This window comes from Orcinus orca, chromosome 9 (genome assembly GCF_937001465.1).
Source record: "Orcinus orca chromosome 9, mOrcOrc1.1, whole genome shotgun sequence".
Taxonomy (NCBI): Eukaryota; Metazoa; Chordata; class Mammalia; order Artiodactyla; family Delphinidae; genus Orcinus; species Orcinus orca.
Genome location: NC_064567.1, coordinates 90,620,495 through 90,638,389, shown reverse-complemented (window position 1 = coordinate 90,638,389; position 17,895 = coordinate 90,620,495). Strand labels below are relative to the sequence as shown.

General features: G+C 40.7%; 1 protein-coding gene across 21 annotated transcripts in view; it reads left to right on the top strand.

The window, feature by feature from the left end:
• Window positions 1-17,895, top strand: part of NRCAM (neuronal cell adhesion molecule) — a 495,304-nt gene that overhangs the window by 14,343 nt on the left and 463,066 nt on the right. The window lies entirely within an intron of this gene.

The following is a 17,895-nucleotide window of genomic DNA, read 5'->3' as shown; positions in this document are numbered from 1 at the left end:
CAGTGCCAGTTCTAGGATAAATTATCAGCCTTAGATCCGTTTTATCATTCTGAATTGTTTTGTTACACCAAACTCACAGTTTAAAATATTATGTGCAGGACTACGCTCCTTATTTCCAACTCTGGACAAGCACAGTGCATCTTGGGAAAGCAGTTACTGCCAGGGAAAATGGAAAGGGCTGTCTCTGATCATCATCTAAGCATAATTTCAGCTCTTCCCACTCCTCCAATCCCCTCTCCAGTTGGGAGTGGGGCCAGTGATGAATATGCATGTGTCACACACCTGTGACCAAGCGATCCTCCATCAAGGAAGGACAGCGTATCAGTTACTTGAAACGGATGACTCGCAGCAGCTGCTGTCTGTGGCCCACAGGCTCCCTGCCCTGCCCGACAGCTGCAGCTCACATCCTGCCATCACAGCACCTCGGCCCCAGTCAATGAAAGGGGCTGAGCCTGTTCGTCCCGAGCCATTGCTTCACGGGCAGCCTGCTCCTGAGGTGGTATATAGAGAGATGCCTCCCTGAATTGTAGGAAATGAAAGCACAATGATTTTTACAACTTTTTACCATTTATAAATAACAGTAATCCTTGACACTTATTGGCGGCTCATCTATATGGAGCACCTTACATGAATGATCTCATTTAATCTTCACAGTAGCATTCTATGTCAGACACCAGCAAATGTTCTCTGGAGAGGGCCAGGTAATAAATATTTTAGAATTTGGAGGTCTCTACCAGTAAATATTTTAGACTTTGGGGGTCTCTCTCCAAACAGTCACAGATGAAATGTAAATGAGTGGGCATTTTCATGTTCCTATGAAACTTTTTTTAGAAAAATAGACAGTGGGCCAGATTTGGCCACCCCCTGCTTTATGTTATTAAACCCATTTTATAGATGAAGAAACTGAGGCATAGGGAGTTTAAGTAATGAATCAAAATAGCACAGCTGTTAAGTTGTGGAACTGGGATTCTAACCCAAGGAGTCTGACCCCTGTCCCATAGTTTTACCTCCTAAGAGCTACTATGTTATCCTGCTTTGAGAAACAACAAGGAATGGAATTTTAGTTTCTGCATATTGTGAGTTATAGATTATGACCCAAACTTCCATGAGAAACCTTCATTTCCCTTAGAAACCTTGTGTAGAGAAGATATCAGTTCATGTCCTGAAGATGCTATTTAGGTAAATGTAGAAAGTCTAATCTGTAGCATATTCAAGTCATGGGACTGTGCCTTCGAATAATGGAATAAAGCTTTTAAGATTCTCCAAATGACCTGATGTTGTGGTCATTTTCATCAATAGGACTGCAGATGGCAAATTGCCCTAATTTTTAAAAATATGTAAATTATTACTTCTAAAAATTTGCTTAAACACTGGTGGTCCATGTGTTATATAGGCAGATAACTCTGGCACATTCCCAAGAAAGATTTTTATTTTTATAAAAAACAAATTATGTAGAAGAGTTCCTTCCACATTCAATAGAAAGCCCTTGAATGAGAGTTCTCAGCAGTTTTTGTTTTCCAGGATGGACAGCTCCTTTTGTATTTTATTTCCATGGTAACAGTTAAGTTTGGACTTAAGAACAACACACCTACAAGATAACCATCCAGGTGACATTGTTGGGCATCCCTTGGGGAATTTGTAATGCTCCGTGGGCTCTAGATAGCACCTGAAGTAGAATTACACTGGCTTGCTGTGTGTTTTGTAGAGCAAGCTCTTATTTAGACACTGAAGGTTCTCGGAATAGACTGAAGTTAAGAAACATTTGGTTTTAGGCAGCAGGTTCAGCACACACAAAATACCACGAGCGGCCAAACTTCAAAGACGTTCCTGGGACACCAGGAAGAGTTCCAGAACTCACAGTTCCTGACCTCTGGGTGAATGAAACTTTAGGAAGTATGCAGCTGGCAAAATGGAGCCTTCATGTGACCAAACATTGTTGCCTTTGCTTTGTTTGAGGGAAGCTCAAAATGGAACCACTCCCTGGTGGAGAAATCAGAGAGTGGAAACTCTTGTGGTGAGGTAACCCTATTCTCTTTGGAAATCTGAAGTCTTTGAATTGAGTGAGCCTCCATTCATTACTAAGAAAGCTGACAGAGGAATAAAACCCAACTAGGGGAAAAGTTGACTGCAGTGTCCCTGTGAAGTGGTTACTATGAATTAACTGGTGTAACACATTATAAAGGGCATGATAAATCAATGCAGATCTTTTTTCTCTTGAATCATTTCCTAGAGAAGATAATCCTAAGGTTTAGTTTATTTAATGAAAACAAAAGTGGCCCAAATAAAAATTGGAATTATGGTACTATGGACAACTTTTTGTTTTCATGGGATTTGTTTTTTATAGTTGTATTGAGCTATAATTCACATATCATAAAATCTACCCATAGTAAGTATACAATTCCGTGAATTTTAAAATAAATGTATAACTTGTGTAACTATGGTAAGCAGATTTCTAACTGGCTTGGAAGATTCTTTCCCCTGTAAAATACCCTCCCTGAAAGTGTGGGTGGGACCTGAGAATATGATGGGATGGCACTCCCATAATTAGGTTACAGTATATGGCTAAGGTAAAGGGATTCTGCAGACGTAGTCAAGGTCCCAAGTCAGTCAGTTATGAGTTAATGGAAAGAGAGATGATCTTGGCTGGCCTGATGTAATCAGGTGTGAGCCTCTGAAGGGGAACCTCTCCCACTGTCCTTGAAGGAGCTTCTATCCATATTGTGAATTACTTATGGAGAAGAGTGACTGCAGTCCTTCAGCCACAAGGAACTGGGTTCTGTAACAACTGAGTGAGTTTGAAAGGGGACCCTAAACTCCAGATGAGAAAGCAGACTGACCCACACCTTGATAGACTCAGCTTAGCTGTGCCTAGACTTCTGACCTATGAGAAACTGTGAGATAATAAATATGTGTTGTTCTAAGCCTCTAAATTAGTGGTAACTTGTCATGTAGCATAGGAAACTAATACAGCAACTGTCACCACCATCCAGCTTTGCATATTTTTATCACTTCCCCCCACATTTCCTTGAAGCCATTTGCAAAGTCTTCTCTCACTCCAAGGCAACCACTGATCTGCTCTCTCGCTCTACAAATTTGCATTTTCTGGACTTTTCATATTAATGGAATCATACAATATGGAATCTTTTTCATCTGGCTTCTTTCATTTAGCATAAACGTTTTGAGGTTCCTTCATACGGTAGCATGTATCAGTGGAATTCCATTGTATTGAGATACCACATTGTGTTTATATGTTCAGCAGTGGATGGACATTTGGATTGTTTCCAGTTTGAGGCAATTATGAATAATGCTTCTGTGAACATTAGCATGTAAGTCTTTGTAGTGATGTTTTCATTTCTTTGAGGTACTCAGGAGTGGAATTGCTGTGTTGTATGGTATATTTATGTTTGACTATTTATGACACTGCCAAGCTCTTTTCTAGAATGGCTGTATCATTTTACTTTCCCATCAGCAATGTATGAGGGTTTCAGTTTCATGACATCCTTACCTGTCAATACATATTTATTATGGCCATTCTAGGGGGTATGTAGAGGTATCTCATTGTAGTTTTACTTGCGTTTCCCTAATGACTAATAATATTGAGGATCTTCTCGTGTTTGTTAGCCATTGATATGTCTTCTTTGGTGAAATGTCTATTTAAGTGTTTTGCCAATTTTTTCAGTTGAGTCATTTATCTTATTGATTTATAAGAGTTTTAAAATTTATATATTCTGGTTACAAGTCCCTTATCAGTATGTGATTTACAAATATTTTCTCCCATTTTGTGGATTGACTTTTCACTTCATTGATGGTGTCCTTTGAAGCACAAAATTTTTATTTTTGATGAAGTCCAATGTATCTGTTTTTTCTTTTGTTGGTTATACTCTTGGTGTCATATCTAAGAATTCATTTACTAACCCAGGGTCACAAAGATTTATTCCTGTGTTTTCTTCTAAGAGTTTTATTGTTTTAGACATTACATTTATGACCTATTTTGTGTTAATTCTTGTACATAGTATAAGTTGAGGGTCTAAGTTCTTTATTTTATTTTGCATATGGGTATCCAGTTGTCCTAGCATCATTTGTTGAAAGACTATCCTTTTCTCATTGAAGTATCTTGGCAACTTTGTTAAAAATGAATTAACCATAAACGTAAGGAGTTATTCCTGGACTCTCAGTTGTGTTCCATTGATCTATCTATCCTTACGCCAATGCCATCCTGTTTTAATGTTTGTAGCTTATAGTAACTTTTGAAATTAGGTAGTATAAATCCTCCAACTTTTTTTCTGCTTTAGTTGCAGCCCATACATTTTTCACTTTAGTTGCATTCCTTAAATTTCGATATTATTGATTTGTTTGGGTTTATGTATGATATTTATTTCCTTTTTATTTTCTATTTATTTCCTATTTGTTTCACTGATTTTCCTTTACTGATTCTTTTAAGTAATTTTTAAAGTATCATTTTAATTCCTCCATTGAAGCTTTTACTTTTCTCTTGAATTATTTCCATAATGCATAAGATACATGCATCATATTATGCCCTATTTCAGAATAAAGATAACTTACTTCTAGTAAAATATATAACTTTGCTTCAATATATCTCCTTTTCCTCCTCCCTCCTTTGTGCTATTATCATCATTTAGATTACATTAATATGTGTTATAAATCCTTCATTCAGTGGTATAATTATTGCTTCATAAAATCTTTGTTTATCTAGAAATATCTTTTTTTTTTGCTTTGTTTTTGAAAAACGACTTTGTGGGAGATATTCTCAGTTGACAATTTTTTTTTCTTTCAGTACTTTGATTATGTCATTCTGCTGCCTTCAGGCCTCTGTTGTTTCTGATAAGAAGTCATAAATTATTTAAGTTGCTGTTTCACTGCAAGCGATGAGTCATTTTTCCCTCCTGCTGCTTTCAAGATCTTTTCTTTGCCTTTGATTTTCAAAAGTTTGACCATGATGTTCTTAGATATACATCTCTTTGTGTTTATCCTATTTATGGTTCATTAAACTTATTAGCTGTGCACATTAATATGTTTCATCAAAGTCGGAAAGTTTTTGGCTACTATTTCTTCAAATATTTTTTCTTCTATTTTTTCCCCTTTCCTCTCCTTTTGGGACTTACCACTGTACTTATGTTGGTATGCTTGATGTCCCACATGTCTCTGAGACTCTGCTTATTTTTCGTCATCTTTATTTCTGTTCTTCAGATCGAATGATTTCTATTGGCTAGTTTTAATGTTCATTGATTCTTCCATCTTCTCAATTTGCTGTGAGTGCCTCTAGTGAAATTTTCATTACAGATACTGAACTTTTCAACTCCAAAATTCCCCTTTGGTTCTTTTTTTATAATTTCTTTTATTTTATTGAGGTTCTCTATCAGTTGATTAATTGTCATCATGTTTTCCTTTATATTTTAAACATTGTTTTCTTTAGTTTTTGAACATATCTATACTAGCTGCTTTGAAGTCTTTGTCTGCTGATCCCAACTTTTAGGACAGTGCAGGGACATTTTTCTATTGATAATTTCCCCCCATGTATATGGATCATACTTTCTTTTTCTTTGCATGTCTTACAGTGTTTGTGTTGAATACTCACATTTTAGATATGTAGTAGCCATGGGGGATTCTGCCTTTTTTCCCCTTGAGGAATTTGTAGCTGTTGTTTATTTGTTCAGTAACTTATTTGTATTAAATTTGTGGGATGTCTCCCCTGCAATGTGCAACTGCTAATGTCTCCACTCAGTTTCTCTCTATTTAAAAACATTTTTTTTTAGCCCAGCTTCCTAGTGTTTGCTCTTTTTTTTTTTTTTTTTTTTTTTGCGGTACGCAGGACTCTCACCGCTGTGGCCTCTCCTGTTGCAGAGCACAGGCTCCGGGCGCGCAGGCCCAGCGGCCATGGCTCACGGGCCCAGCTGCTCTGTGGCACGTGGGATCTTCCTGGACCGGGACACGAACCCGTGTCCCCTGCATCAGCAGGCGGACTCTCAACCACTGCGCCACCCGGGAAGCCCCTAGTGTTTGCTCTTGTGTCTGTGTAGCTTAGTAGTCAGCAATGATTGCTTGGAAGTTGTGCTCAAACACTTCCAGCCAATAAGGCTTCCACTCTCTGCTGATGGATTTATCTGTGCCTGGGGAATTCATTCAAACTTCATGCCACTTTCAAGTCTTCCCCTAACTTTTATGTTCTGCTGTATCCCCTTATGTCTACCATGTGGGTGTGCAAGCGCCAGTGGCCATGGGTATGTGGGTGGCTTGGATCCCTCTGGTTTCTGCTCTGCATTTGCACAGCCTTTACCAGCCTAGTATATATATATACACTAGGTATATATATACTTCGTAGTATATGTGAAGGGCTTTTTCTAACCCCCGTATGTCTGCTTCACCTACTGAAGTCCCTGTTAAATCCATGATTGGTCCCCCAGTTCTTTGCCCCAAACAGGACTTCAACCTCGGGCTGTCCAAACTGTTCGTATGCCTTTCACTTTCCAGTAAGAATGTCCACTTTGACCGTGAATGCTCCAATCGAGCCCGCTCTGGAAGGTTCAGTGAAGCTGCTGGTTGTCACAGTCTTTTCTGCCCTGGTTAAATGAACTACCTCAGTGTCAGAGCCGGTGTGGAGAGTGGGGGGCATGGGATGGAAGCAGATCCAGGCAACCACACTGCCTCAGACTCACTCTCCTGACCCTGAGTTCAGTAAGTTGTCGGGAATAAATGCTCCAATTATTGGCGCCTTGGGTCAGTTTCCAGAGCACTGAAATGGTTGTGGTTTGTTTGACAGTTTTGTCCAGTTTTATAGTTGCTTTTGGGGGAGAGAATTTGTCAGCCTCCTAAGTGTCCTCATCATTACTGCTTGTCTGTTCTTTGAAGCCTCCTTCATCAGAATTAATGGACCCAGGAGTAACTCTGAGACACTTATATGGTCGCGTTATTTAAAGGATAGATTTGTTTCTAAAATGCACTTTTATAGGCATGGGAGATGTGGAATAGAGATAAAAGGACTTTAAATGTAGATAGACATGGGTTCAAGCCCATCTCAGCTGCTCTCTACTACTTATATAACTTATTTAACTCCTAGGAACCTCAATTTCTCCTTTAGTAAAGTAGAGATTATAATACCTACCTTATAATGTGGTTGTGAGGATTAATTGAGATAATTAAAAATACTGAGGATAGGGCTTAGTACTTAGGTAAAAGCCAGTTCCCCTTGTACAGAGTTGGCAAGTGATTAACACTGAATTTTATGGAATAGATTTTTTTGCTTTTAAAGAACGAGAGTCTGGCACCTATATTTTAACAATTGGAAAATTAGACTCTTAGAAGAAGGTTAAAGGAATTGGAACTGAGTCACCAAAAGAACAGAAAGCAGGGAGAGACTTAAACTTATTAAATGATGCTGAATTAGGAAATGTAGAGAAATGCTGATGAGATGAACATTGGATTGGAAAAAAAAACAGAGAACCTACACAAAGAAGAGAGACCAGTAACGCATCTCTGCCATTAGGTCTTGTAGCTCACCTAGGATGGAGGGACGCTGGTAACGAGGACTATTTTACAACTTTGTCTCCTTAGCACCGCCGTGCCCACTGCTGTGCTCACGGCCCGTGCTCTGACTTGACCACCGTGAGAGGCGGCTCCAGTCCCGCATCTTCCTTCTCATTCCTTGGGCATTTCTCCCAGTCCGGAATGGGTCTCTGGGTTGGAACAAAAAGGATTCAGATAATTAAAACTAAATAGACTGTCTGGTTCCCTGGATAGTCTAATTTAGGAGAGAATTATAGCGCCTCAGACACACTGACTAGACAGTCAATAAATGTGACTGACGGAGGTTGCTTCGACGCCAGCTCGATAAAGGGATTCGAATGTGGATTGAATTGAGTGTGGATTAGAACAGCAGGTCAAGGATCAAGTACTACCCATCTCCCCTCCCCCAGATAATAAATAACATGGCATTTACCCATCCTGCCACTTCCCGAGCAGTCTGTTCTATTTCTTCTGCCTAAATGGCATGTATAGACCACTAGTGCATATCCCAAGGAAATCCTCTGCAGGCTTTACAGCCATTAGTCTCAGGCAGCCAGGAGTCCTACCCTTGGCCCGTGGTTAGTGGGCTCTGCTCTTCTGCTCTTTGAGTCTGCTGTCCCATGAAGGATGAGAGATCCAAAGGCCAAGTGGATGTCTACTTTGCTTCTCAAACTTGACTGTGTACCTGAATCACCTGGGGATCTTATTCAAATCCTTCAGATTCAGTAGGTCTAGGGTGGCACCTGAGATTCTGAATTTCTAATAAGCTCCCAGATGATGAGAACCCTGCTGGTCCCCCAGCCACACTTTGGGTACCAAGGTTCTAGACCTCTCTCCTGGTACCATGGACCATAGGATTCCCTGTCCAGAGAGCTAGAGCCATATGCAAGACCTGGAGGGGTTTCTGAGGACAGACTGGTTAGGGGTGCACACCCATGGGCCCAAGGGGTAGCTAGGAGGTAGCTGTGTGCATGTTCACGGAGCGGCGGGGAGCGTGGGATTGGAAGACAAAGCTTGGACCTTCAGGCTGGGATGTTGTACACAGGAGTATAAGGCCCCGCATGCTGCAGGACTGAGGTAGGGTAGGAGGAAACGGGACCCCCCATGTGAACTCTTGTTCCAGGTTAGGAGTAGGCCTGCTCGTGGCTACCTCAGGAAAGATTGGGTTAAAATCCTTTTATTCTATTTCACTGATTCTATTTCACTATTGTAATTTTTATTATTTGATCTCTGGACCTAAATGGACAGATTCCGTTTTCCTTTTCTTTTTTTCTTCATGTTGTTATTGCAGTCTGAGAGAACACTTTTGTTTTCCTCTCATGGTGCACACTGAATACTGGAAGTGTGTCAGCAAATTTTCAGCAGGTTCTTTCATTGTGTTCTTGACAACTTTGAGAATCCTCCATTTTTCTAGCTGGCCACTTAGTGCCGGTGCAAAGATGTATCTTATCGTATGCTTACTGTTTGGTGGAAATTGATGGTCTTGTTATATCAGTTCTTTGAACAAAAAGCAGCATATCATTTGGCATAACTTAATGGATTCTTATGTTGTCTGAAAATTGGGTGGAAATAGCCAATGATTGCCATTAGTTGCATTGGAAGCAATTCGTATTAGAGGATCAATGCCATTGGCCTTTTCTTCATTCCTCCTCCTTTTTTTTTTTTTTAAAGACTTTTTTAAGAGCGGTTTTAGGTTTACAGCAAAATTGAGAGGGAGTTTACCTCTGGCTCTCATACATGCTTGGCCTCTCCTTTTATCAACAACAGTCATCAGAGTGGTATATTTTTTACCAAGGATGGACCTACCTTGACACATCATCATCACCCAAGTCCATTATTTACATTAGGGCTCACACTTGGTGTTGTACTTTCTGTGGGTTTGGACAAATGTCTAATGACATGTATTCATCATTATGGTTCCGTACTGAGTATTTTCACTGCCCTAAACACCCTTGGGGCTCTGCCTGTCCATCCCACCCTTTCCACCTGCAGCAACCACTGATCCTTTGTCTCCATAATTTGGGCCTTTTCAGAATGTTACATAGGTGGAACCATACAGTACGTAGCCTTTTCAGGTTGGTTTCTTTCACTTAGTAATAGGCATTTAAGGTGCCCCCGTGTCTCTTCATGACTTGATAGCTCGGTTCCTTTTAGCGCTGAATAATATTCCATTGTCTGGATGTATCCATTCAGTTTATTTATCCATTCGCTACCGAAGGACATCTTGGTTGCTTTCCAAGTGTAGGCAATTAAGCATAAAGCAGCTATCTGTAGGTTTTTGTGTGGACATAAGCTTTCAACTCCTTTGGGTGAATATCAAGGAGTGTGTTTGCCAGATTGTATGGTAAGAGTACGTTTCTTATTCTTTTCTAAAATTTGTAGAAAAGCTGACTTAGTAGACATGAGACAGAGAATAATTAAAATTTTTTTAATTAAAAAAAATTTTATTGAAGTATCGTTGATTTACAATGATGTGTTAGTTTCAGATGTACAGCACAGTGATTCAGTTATACATATCTATCTCTGTATCTATGTACATATCTATCTATCCTTTTTCAGATTCTTTTCCATTACAGGTTATTAAAAAATATTGAGTAGAGTTCCCTGTGCTATACAGCAGGTCCTTGGTGGTTATATATTTTGTATATACTAGTGTGTATGTGTTAATCCCAGCCTCCTAATTTATCCCTCCCCCCACCAAACAATAATGTTTGAGACAGTAAACATTCTGTAAAGACAACACACACAAAACAGTGTTCCAAACAGATGTAGCAATTGAGACCAGGGGCATCCACTAAGATTCTAAATACCTTTCTTAGCAGCTCCTCCCCTTGCCTGTCTCCTTCCCTCCCTTTCTAACCATCTGCCAAAACTTGTAGCCAGCAACCAACTTCCAAATTGCTGGTTTAGTCCGAGAAGCGCCAGGTATATGAAACAGCTCGACTCACTAAAGCTAAGTTACCTTAACCTCCACCTCTTGGCGTGGCTTAGGATAGCCCTGAAGAGAACTTTTAAGGCTAACGTTTGGCAGTATTACCTTGCCCAGATTTTGGTGATGGCTTTCTTTTCTTTTCTTTTTTTTTTTTTTAATCCTGTGGATTTCATGTTACTCCTGTACACTGTTCTTTTGACAGGGCTTATGAGTCAGGATCAAAACTCAAGACAGTAGCCAATTGTTGAGGAGTGGCTGCAGCCTTTGGCCACCATGCTACACAACGTCTGAGTTTCCCCAACCCAATATGGATGTCACAAAGGGGGTGCTTACGTTGGTAGTCCAGTCAGACCCCGTGGCAGGGGAAGCAGCACAAGCCGGTGGAAAGAGCACTGCGCGAAGAGTCAGGAGGCTTACCTGGAGTTCAGTCTGCCGCGGATGACATGACTTTGGATGAGTCATGCATTTTCTCCATTGACAGAGGCAATGCTGCCCTCTCTTCTCAGGATTATTATTGAGATAAATAATACATTCCTTGGCCCACAGCCTTTCCTGCATCTTCAAAGCTAGCGGTGTAGCATCTTCAATCTCTCTCTCTCTGACTCTGACCCTTCTGCCTTCTTCTTAAAAGGACCCTGGTGATTACATTGGGTCCACCTGGATAATCCAGGATAATCTCCATATTACAAGATCACATTAATTTAATCACATCTAGAAAATCTCTTGCCACATAACGTAACGCCACATAGTCACAGGTGCAGGGATTAGGCTGGGAACATCTTTTGGGGGACCATTATTCAGTCTATTACACTCATTCAGCAGATTTTTTTTTTTTTTTTGTGGTATGCGGACCTATCACTGTTGTGGCCTCTCCCGTTGTGGAGCACAGGCTCTGGACGTGCAGGCTCAGCAGCCATGGCTCACGGGCCCAGCCGCTCCGCGGCATGTGGGATCTTCCCAGACCGGGGCATGAACCCGCGTCACCTGCATCGACAGGCAGACTCCCAACCACTGCGCCACCAGGGAAGCCCAGCAGATATTTTTTTAGTTTTCCACTATTTGGCACTAGAATAAGGCAGATGAGCTTCGTGCTGTCAGAGATTTACAAATGAGTGTTTTGGATGATGGAGTAATTGTATTCACTTGTGTCCTAGGTACTAGATAGATTAAAAAAATAAGTGATTCAAACCCACGACATCCCAAGCTGATGTCCTGCTCCTCTCCACCCCAGGCTTGCTTCATCTCCGGTGATCCTTCTAGTTGCTTAAACCAAATCCTTGAAGGTACACTTGAGTCCTTTCTTTCTTCCATACGCCCCATCTCATCTGTCAGGAAATCCTGTGTGTTCTACCTTCTAAATATATCCAGAATCCAACCACTTCTCACCACCACCGCCAGTTCTACCTGGGGTCAAGCCACTGTTTGGATTACTGCAAGAGCCTCCTCCTGCTATATTTCCATCCCTGCCTGCTACATTTTATTCTCAACATAGCCAACATAGGATCCTCTTAAAATAGAAGTCATAAAATAAAAGTCAGATTGTGTCATCTCCAATAGCAACGCAGTCCTCTCAGAGTAAACACAAGATTCTCCAGGTATTGTTCCTGCTTTAGGCTTTTGCACTGGCTGTGTCCTAGGTCCAGAACCATCTTTCCCTGGGTTTACATGTCCATCCTCCATCCTCTCATCTCTATAACATCTTTGCTCAAGTATCCTCTTTGAATGAGTCTAACTTGGTTACCCTATTGAAACTGTAACTTCCCACCCCTTACTTCTGATTCCCCTTAACTTGCTGTAGTTTTTTTCATTTTCCATAGTACTTACCACCTTTTAAATATTACATAATTTGCTTATTTAATCTGCTTTCCCCCCAAAAGAAATGTAAGCTTCAGAAGACCAGAGATTTCGTATCCCAAGCACGTAGTACCCAGTACACATTAGGTTCCTAGTAAATATTGGTTGAAACAATAAATGAAAAAGTAACTGGGTATGCCATGGAGGAAGGTTTCTATGTGAGGAAACATGATGGGCACCTTCTTGGATTGTTTGCAATGCTGAGAGAATCATAAAAGGTCTGTAATGAGGGGAAGTAAAAATGAATTCAGGTCTTCTGTGTGGGCAATGTGTATTTGAAAAATAAGGGTTTCCCTGGTGGCACAGTGGTTAAGAATCCGCCATTTTTACAGAATGGCCTGTGAAAAACAAGCCACGGGCCAGATTTGGCCTGTGAGAAGTAGTTTGCCACTCCTTGCTATAGAATAATATTTTAATGATAATAATATAGTAATGCCCCCTAAAAATAAAGATAATGAGGACTTCCCTGGTGGCGCAGTGCTTAAAAATCCGCCTGCCAATGCAGGGGACACGGGTTCGAGCCCTGGTCCGAGAAGATCCCACATGCCGTGGAGCAACTAAGCCCGTGTGCCACAACTACTGAGCCTGCGCTCTAGAGCCCGTGCTCTGCAACAAGAGAAGCCACCACAATGAGAAGCCCACGCACCGCAAGGAAGAGTAGCCCCCGCTTGCTGCAACTAGAGAAAGCCCCCGTACAGCAACGAAACCCAATGCAGCCAAAAATAAATAAAATAAATTAATTTTTTTTAAAAAGAAAAATAAATATTGAGTGAAAGAGATGCCTCCTTCACGTCGACTCCCTGGTCTTGTTTTAAAGTTCAAAATTGAAAAAATTAAATGTTGTTAGTTGAGCACCTGTAACATGATGACTGTTTCACTAGGCCCTCTGAACAAAATAAAGCTGGCGTGGAGCCACCAAGTTTCCTCTTTAGTCTGGAGGACTCAGTTGCTTGATAATCCTGAGAACCCCTTTTCCAAAAAAAAAAGAGAGAAAAATAAAATTTTAGGTCAGAATGGCATGTCGAAATTCTAATTTTTCTTCTTACTCTTGGTCTTTGTCAAGAGTGATTGTAAAAGGGAAAAAAAGGATAGCATGTATTCTGCCATTCTGTACTCTTCTCTTCCGCCAACCAAAAAAGGAACTGAATAACAGGTGTAAATGAAGTGAGATGGATGAGAAATAAAGAGGATGAAAAATTTCAAAATCTGAAAGGTAAGGTGTTCTATATTATTTTAAACAGGCTCACAGGGACTTCCCCGGTGGCCCAATGGGTTAGGCTCAGTGCTCTTAGTGCAGGGGACCCGGGTTCGATCCCTGGTCGGAGAACTAGATCCCGCATGCACGCCGCAACCGAAAAGATCCTGCGTGCAGCAACTAAGACCTGGCACAACCTAAATAAATAAATATGTATATTTTAAAAACGTGCTTACGGAAGACTACATAAAATCATTTACATTGATATCAAGGACAATTTCTGTAAAAGCGATTATTTCTGGTGTATGGCACGTTTGCCTGCAGGGTGGGGACCCCTGTCTGGTGAGCCTCTCACAGTGCGTAAGGATCTTGTTACTTAATTCTGTTTCCTTTTTCATTGCTCTTACCCTCTCTCCTCCTCTGTCCTTCTTTGGTCCAAAGACCTCAGCATCTTTTTATTTGCAGCCTTTGAAAGATTTGTTGGCAAGAATGGGTAGCCTTTTCCCAAGCCAAGAGGTCACAGGTGCAAAGCCCTGGCTCTCTACCCTGTTAGGACAGCAGGTTGGTCCAGATGCTTTTCCTCTTTATTAGGACACATTAGGGCATGTGTCATGGAGAAAATAAAGAGATCAAAAGCACAAGTGTTTATATACTTTTATTAATATATTTAGGCAGAACTGATGCAGGCTATTTAATCAACTAATTTTTGCAATTCTAGTGATATTATCCAAAATATATTCAAAGCCATTTTTCCTCTGTGTAGAAAAAGTAGAATGGTTTTTTATATGTGTAGTAGCATGGAGCAATTACTAATGTTAGTAGGATACATGGATTTTATGTACTTTCTATTTCTATGAAGTTTTAGAGTGTCTTTCTTTTGGCTTTGTCTTGTCCTTTCTCTGGTTATAGCCACCCATCACAAAGCCCATTTGTCATTAATGACCCATGACCCCTTTTTATTAGATGTACTGAAGAGGGTCATGGATCTTAAAAGGGTAAAGGAGGCATATCATTTTCCTAATTTGCAGGTTGGGAGACCACAGGGGCATCTTAAAATTTGATTGATGATTAATTGCTCAAATAAAATGAGATATGGCAGAAAAATGGTTAAAAACAGTCAATCTAGAGCAAGATCAGATTCACTACGTTTCATAGGATTTTTCAGGCTTGTTTATTTTTAAAATAATCATTTTCATTGCTAGCTAATGTTTCCGTTCTGGGCAGAGAATTGGCAAACTTTCTGTACTAGTGGCCATCTCTTGCTGTTGAGTAAAGGATCCCATTGTTCTGATCTCTTTTTTGAATACATATTTATTTATACAGAAAATATAGAGGAGTTTAGGTATTTTGAGTGAAGAGGGCATGAAAATCATCAATAAATTTCTCTCAAAGGTAAAATTCGTGGTCCTTATAATGAGTAATTCTCATAAAAATTTCTCTCCAACCTGTGAAGTTGTACTCAAGAACAAAATCAAAATATACCTCAAGAAACTCCATTTAGAATGGAAATCTTGGGCCAAAGAGTAACTAAAGGCAACACATATCTACTGAATTCCTGTTATATGCCACGTGCATCTGTAAAGTAACTTACTTTACAATGTGCTTCACATGTATTTGAGCCTCATCGTTCTCATTTGATCACATTTGGTCCTCATCACAACTGCATTATCCCAGCTTTACAGATGAGAGAGTATAAACCATGAACTTGGCAAGGCCAGAAAGTGGCTAGTAACAGAACAAGCCAAGAAGCCAGTTCTTCTGGCTTCCAATCCTGTGCCTTTCCCATGATTTGATGCTGCATTTCCTTTCCTGCCTCTTAGAATCTTCTGCTGCATTGAGTGAACGGTACCAGTAGTTCTCAAAGTGTGGTTGGAGGACCCGCACCATCAGCATCACGTGGGGGCTTGTTAGACATGCAAATTCTCAGGTCCCACTCCAGGTTTACTAACTCAGAAACTATGGGGGCGGGGCCACTCCATCTGTGCTCAACAAACTCCCGGTGATTCTGATATACACTCAAGTTTGAGAAGCACGGACCTCAATATGATATATTTCTTTGTCAGTAAAAATATGGCTGAGGCACATTTAATAGATAAATCTATGATTTATCCACTAGAGCTGCCTTGTGGGAGGCACAGGGACTGTTTGCCTTCTAGGAACTCATCTAGTTGAGGAGAGAGGACCAGCTCACCTGAGACAATTACAGGTGCCTATACTGTTCACTAATTAAGTGCTAGGTCATGGGGGCGGAGCTATAGATGCTGGAGGTCTTCAGGGAAGGGAGTAATCCCGGGAGGTGGCAATGGTTAGAGAAGGCTTCCTGGAAGAAAACGAAATGTAGTTGGGCCTCGAAGTGCCCTAGGATTTCGAGTGAGGAGGCTGGAGAGTGGGAATTCCAGGAGAAGGGTAAGTTTGGGAAGCAGTGAGGAAGGTTAACCTGAGTAGACGAGAGCTTGCGTGCCGGGAATATAGAGTAGATTGGATTAGTAGATTGGAGGTGGGGGCGGGGGGGGGACTGAATTGTGATAAACTTCGTTAGTCCAAAGTTGGTATAGTAGTAGGCAATGGGGAGCAGTAACACATTTCTTAAAATTAATTTTTATTGGAGTATAGTTGCTTTACGATGTTGTGTCAGTTTCTTGCTGTACAGCAAAGTGAATCAGTTATATGTGTACATATATCCCCTCTTTTTTGGATTTCCTTCCCATTTAGGTCACCACAGAGCACTGAGTAGAGTTCCCTGTGCTATACAGTAGGTTCTCATTAGTAATCTGTTTCATACAGAGTAGTGTGTATATGTCAGTCCCAATCTCCCAGTTCATCCCACCCTCCCTTCCCTCACTTGGTAACCATAAGTTTGTTCTCTACATCTGTGACTGTATTTTTGCTTTGCAAATAAGTTCATCTCTACCATTTTTCTGGATTCCACATAGAAGCAATATTATACGATATTTGTTTTTCTCTTTCTGACTTACTTCACTCTGTATGACAGTCTCTAGGTCCATCCACGTCTCTTCAGATGACCCCATTTCATTCCTTTTTATGGCTAATATTCCACTGTATATATGTACCACATCTTCATTATCCATTCCTGTGTCCACGGACACTTAGGTTGCTTCCATGTCCTGGCAATTGTAAATAGTGCTGCAGTGAACATCGGGGTGCATGCATCCTTTCGAATTATGGTTTTCTCCAGATCATATGCCTAGGAAACAGATTTTGATTAGATAACTGAGGCGATAAAAGTGTAGTTTAAGGAATATTAAACTGCCATGTGTAAGCAGGATCCCTATATAATTTGAACATTCCACAGTGTTTTGCATATTCTTTGCACCCCCCCGCCATCAATACTTCTGGGTTTTGAAGTCCAGTCTTGTTTTACAGATGTTTTTAAAACAGCAAATAATCAAAAGTATTTATTTTGGGTTATGGCAATAATGTCCTGCTTTGATTGCTTAATGAGATAAGCTTGTGTACCTTTTGTTTAGACGAGATGACAGGTGGTCTTAATCTGCTGATGGGGAAAAGGTCAGGTCCTCCTCTGATCAACAGGTAGCTGGTATTGTGCCCGCTTCATGGGCTTTCTGGTTTTGAAGGTAGCGGGCTTCAGCCCTACCCTGAATGAGGCTTCCGCTCAGAGAAAGAAAAACAGTGCCAATTTCATTGGGTCAGAGTAAAATGGCCTTCCCATATGGGCACCGTGCACTTGAAAGCTTTATCAACTGTAAGGGCATTTGGTTAAATATTTCATACAATTAAAAGGAAAAGGAAAAAGTGTCAAGTGCTCACTCTGTTTAAACCTTCTGTCTAGGGTGTAACCGTGACTAAAGTATGTTACCTTGTCCACAGGTGGCATCTTGAGTCTCGGGGGAGATGGGTGCACAGTTATAAGAGAATATAAAATGGGAAATAGTCATGTAGCTTCAGCTCATAAAGGGAACATACAACTAGAAATGTACACATTCTGCTTCCTGTTTAGTCCTGATGACAGAGACGTACATATCTTTTTGCTAGAGAGACACAGAATCATCACCATGATTGGAGTCATCCACCATACCTCCTTGAAGATTTCACTTCACTCTTGAAAATAATTAATGCAGTCGTGCCATCCTTGTGCAGTAGACAGCTTAAAATTTTTCATCGTAAATAAAGAAGACCACAGCTTAAGCCACCTAATCTAGATCCTAAAGAAAAGTAGGGACAGGAGTGACACTGGGAAAGCTCAGAGCTTTGCTCTGCTGGGTTTTGCAGGGAAATTGAGGCATTCCTTGGGAATTGCATTGCTCCCTGAGGCCTGGTCTGCTCTCCACCCATTTCTGCCCATGATAGGCTTGGACAAGTACAGTATCAACAGTTTATTTAACTTGTCTTGATAATGAGAACGACACATGCT